The sequence below is a fragment of the Procambarus clarkii genome, chromosome 59 (assembly GCF_040958095.1).
Source record: "Procambarus clarkii isolate CNS0578487 chromosome 59, FALCON_Pclarkii_2.0, whole genome shotgun sequence".
Taxonomy (NCBI): Eukaryota; Metazoa; Arthropoda; class Malacostraca; order Decapoda; family Cambaridae; genus Procambarus; species Procambarus clarkii.
In genome coordinates this window covers 17,818,293-17,823,724 of record NC_091208.1, presented here as the reverse complement: position 1 = coordinate 17,823,724, position 5,432 = coordinate 17,818,293, and positions in this window count along the sequence as shown.

Sequence of the window (5,432 nt, the reverse complement as noted above, 5' to 3'; positions counted from 1 at the left end):
TGCTGCGTTTCACTTACGAGACGGAAAAGGATGGGAAGCTGCCTTTTCTAGATGTAACAGTCATGGAAAAGGGCGGAGGTTTCCACACTGCAGTCTACACAAAGGAAACAAACATAGGAATGTGCCTAAGTGCCAACAGCGACTGCCCTGACAGGTACAAGAGGAGTGTTGTTAACGCATACGTCGACCGTGCTCTCAGCCACAGCTCAGAATGGAAGCAAGTCGACGAAGAACTCTGTAGGGTAAGGCAGGTTCTAGTCAATAACGGCTTCTCCAATGGTTTCATCGAAGACATCATAAGAAGGAAAGTGAAAAGCCATGCAACCTCCGAAGAGACAACTAACACAACACCTATACCCCCTATTAGACTATTTTACAGGAACTTCTTTTCCACAGCTCATAAAACAGAGGAAAGGGTCCTGAAAGATATTGTTAATAGAAACGTTATCCCTACAGACAAAAATCAGAGGATACAACTGACGATTTACTATAAAACCAGAAAAACGGCCAGCCTACTCATGAGAAACTCTCCAGACACGAAACAGAACGCTTTAAAAGAGACTAACGTCGTCTATGCCTTCAAATGCCCACTTGGGGACTGTAAGCTCCAAAAAACCCAGTATATAGGCAAGACAACAACATCTCTTTCTAGGCGTTTAACGATGCATAAACAACAGGGCTCCATTAAGGAACATATAATCTCTTCCCATAACCAAACCATCGCCAGAGAAATCCTAGTAAACAACACAGAAATCATCGATAGATACAGCGATAGCAGGCGGCTCGACGTTTGCGAGGCACTACACATCAAGAAGTCAACACCAGCAATCAACAGCCAATTATTGCACAACTATATTCTACCCACCTCAAGACTCCGCTCCAATATAGAAGCATCAAGAAATATGGACCAATAGGCTTTCTACAAACACTTCTATTCAATATCCATTGTTTCGTGTTCTGTCTTGTGTTGATACTTTTAATACCCTATTAATATCCTCTAATGCCACATCATCCTTCCCACCTTACTCAAATGTAATGCCACATCACCCTTCCCACCTCACTCAAATGTAGATATAAAACCAGGGAAACGCAAGTTCTAATCAGTTGTGTATTTGTGAAGTCTTTGAAAATGTAATAAGTTTTACGAAACGCGCCCGTGTCGCGTCAGACTAGAAATAAAAATGAATTTTGGAGAAGTGATTTTTGATTTACCTCCAATAGTGAAGCATAATGTACGAAAGATTGAGAAAATTCGTGTTAGAATTATTAATCTTACTTTTTCGGTCATATTTAATAAAATATGTCTACAGGAAAGACTGCTACCAAAATATACTAATATATATATATATATATATATATATATATATATATATATATATATATATAAAATGATCCGCATAGCTTGGATCTCACTGGGTCTTGTCTTAAGAACCAAGTGGTAGTGTTTAAGAACTAAGTGGCCAAGTTCGGAATGATTAATTCTGAATGTGGCCACCCCGGTAAGACATTTGCAGAGAGGAGAAAATCAGGTTAATTAAGTAAAGTCAAGATGTTCAGTAAACATTAGGTTCATTTGAATAATGTTCCTAAAATCTTAGATCTGTGTGTTGTGTTGTGAACCCCCCAAGAAAAACCCAGAAGTTTTGATTGACTTTAATTATAATTTTATTTATTATTTATGTAATTTATTACATCATAATAAATGTCGAATCACCGCTGAACGGTCCCGGGTTCAATTCCCGCGACAAGACATAAGTGTTTGGGTAACTTTTGCTTTCACCTAGTTCACTTAACAGTAAACATATATCCAAGAATTAGTGAACTGTTGTGGGTTGGTAACGACTAACCTGGGAAAGATTAGTAGTTGTCATAGAGGGACCTCGATAAGCCAATCCATTTGAGTTTCAGCCCCGCTCCTATGCCAGGTAAGTCCACTACGGGCTCATCATAGCCCTTGCTACTTGAAATATTTTATTCCGAGTAGATGAATCTAAAAACAACAACTCGATAAGCCTGGAAAATGATTCCCAATTTAGCTAAGCAAGTTACAGCCTTGATAAGCTAGTAATATTGTCAACACATGCATCAACAGTCTACTTACAGTTAATTAAACTAACATAATTTGACTTACACACAGAGATCACACTAACGTGATGCATCAAATGAACAAATCCACAAGGGTTCGAATCCTCGTCACGGCCCTTGTGGATTTGTTCATTTGAACATAGTTTGACCCCATAGTAGCTTTTATTGACCCCATTCCCATCCAGTGCGTGAGTGGAAGAAAAGGTTTCAATGTCACATAATGAGTTCAAGGGTGAACTAGTTACATATAACTTAAATATACACATCATACATGCATCCAGAGGGCGGCGCTGGAAAGGTCACTATCATTACACTATACCCACTGTAGAAGAACTTGACCCTGATTTTGAGAAAAAAAAACTCGTTATCAAAGAACTAAAGCAATGTTAGAACAATGTCTATGGAACTGGTAGCAGTTCAACGCCATCGTTAAACACCAGCGGACAGAAATACGAACAAATCATTAACCTATTACAAACAGATTTGTTGAATTCAAACTAGAATTACCATTTCAAATCTTTGAAGCCTCACCTCACCTTACTATTAACATTTGTAAGCTATCTAACCATGTGTGTGTAAGTGTACTAAGTCTAAGTACAGTATGTCTATTTTTTAATTATTATTTGAACTATTAAATCTAATACAACCTTTAATAGCATTACACTAAATTAATATTTACATTTTTGTCACCATGTGGCGGCTTGTCTGGTAATTCCGACAATATATTACTTATCAACCCTCGATGACGAGTTGCTAAGTAGTAAATATGGTCTAACGCCTAAACAGTGGACCATTGTTCACCATTATCGTCTCGTTAAACTAATCCCCCATAAAAAGCCCATACCCCAACACGCCCTACTTGCTTGCGACATACACGTTGCGTGAGAAGCAGCATTGTGCGGGTACTTAAAATTGTTGTAATGGGTGGAAAATGTGGATTACTTGGGGCATGAACAGCTAAAGGTCAGATGAGACTTGACAACACACGCCGGCTGCCCTACTGCCATTCCCTGGCGCTGGGTCCCTCGCTGTTTTATTTTAAACCCCAACTTTTTCCTGTGGTACACCCATCCTCACGTGCCCCTAAACCCACTATTACTTTCATAGAAACTCCTGGCGCCATTGGCTACGTGAATATAACATTTATTATAGTGTTTAAGGCGGGGGAAAAGTGATAATATGCGAGTGATTATCAGTCTGGAGTACAGCTGTTCAGTGCCGCCTGCGGAAGCTCTGTGTACTCACTACTGTAGCTTCGTCTCTTGCTGCTGCTGCTCACTCCTCTTCGTACTCACCGCGTTTATTACAAGCTCAACTCCATGTGAGTATACTGGGACAAGTATATATATTGCGTAAATGACGCTAAAATGACCTTGTATTCCTGTGTTGCTATTGTCTTCGGCCACAAAGCAAATAGACACGATTCATTATTGCGTTTTTGCCCCGCACTGCCAGACGAATGATTAATTTCATTGTGTGATGTATAGTATGCAGGCGTGAATGCAGCTACTAACAAGAAATACATATAATTTGTTTTATGCTAATGATCCTCAATAAAGCATTCAATATGTATGCTAAACAAAAAAATGCGTATCGTGGAGGATGAGAGTGAGTGCGGTACGACGTGATGAGGTGCCAGGAGGCGCAGCTGGCAACACTGTAAACATTATATTTGGGAAATAATTATGATTCACTGTCCAGATAGATATCGAAGCAGGACACAATATTTGGTCAGATTGAAGTTAAAGGGGTGTCGCTTTCAAGACGACAATATATATATATATTTGTTACTTTTAGTCTAGTTCATTTATTATGCACCCCATACCCATCTTGTGGGCGGTAGTGGAAAGGGTTACAGAGGCACATAATGGGCTCAGGGACTGAACCCCACAATTCATTTAGCTAAGCAAGTTACAATCTTGATGAACTAGTTACAAAATTCAATGCACATCGTCACATCATCAATGGGTTCGAGATCGACCACAAGTCACAATATAGACAATAGGTTTTGATAATAGAGCGGGTAACTGCAGTAACCCAGAATGCAATAGAGGAAACGCATAGAAATATGACTTTATTAAATAAATTATACATTTAAAGTTATTCGTATACCTACACAACAGCTATACATATATTATTTTAAGCATCACATTATCCATCATTAAACACGCGTAAACATTGACATTCGGTGCAATGGGCAAATTCCTAATTGGAAATGAAGTAAATTGTATTCAGAATAAATTACAGGCTAGGCACAGGCAGCCGCCTCTATCTTGGGACCCATAATGTGACACTGATCACTCGTTGTATTTAGGGCCTTTTGGCATCACGGTGATGTTAATTTGATAAAAGACTGATTAATAGTGTGTTGACGCATATGATTAGAAGCCATATATGACTGACTTGACGTATGTGGCTTGTCAAGTCGTAACTTTTATATTCAGTCTCTGAGCCCATTATTTGCTATAAAAGACTTTACATACATTCAAACCTGTAACTAGCCTATCAAGTATTATGCGTGAGCTGCCTCGTATGGGCCAATAGGCCTTCTGCAGTTACCTTTGTTCTTATGTTCTTATAACCTTTTCAGGATGGGGATAGGGGTGCTTAATAAATCAACTAAACTATATAAAATAATAATGGCTATTCTCAGAGCGCTATACGAATTCTCAACAGTTGTAGAAGCCTTCAATTAAATTTTCATGCATGTTTCTGACCTAACCAACACACGGCTTGACAATTCAAATTAGAAAACCGTAAGGGATGTTAGCGATGATTACAAAAGATTTTTACCATACGAATGATTCTTTTGAGATTTTCCGAAAAATTCTCCAAAATTTTATTTACTTTGATATTACCTTGTCAGCCGGTGAAATTTGCCGCTCCAGCTGGGCCTCTGATGTCATAGGCTTAGGTGCGGGGGCCACACTTGAATACTGAGTGCTGGATTGCAGCCTAATGCGAGCAAGGCAGCATATCTCGTGCGTTTTTGGAACCTGTAAATGGCTCGTATTAGGAAGATGGAGCTACCAATATAAACAACTTAATATGTACTTTGTAATGACGTATTCAATTAATATGATAATGTTGTCAGTTTTCAACAACAAGAGCGGTAAATAAATAATAATTGGCAACTTCCAGTATTGCCGATCCTGGCAGTTGTCAGTGATAAATAATAATAATATTATTATTATTATTAACAGCAATTATATAGGATAAAAACCCTCACTTGTGTATGTGTGAAATTTTTGTAAGGAATTTATACAAAGTCTTTCGCACTCTCCTGAGTACTTTATCGAAGTCTGAGTGTGTGATTAGGATGAGACTCAGCATCTAATCACAGATTA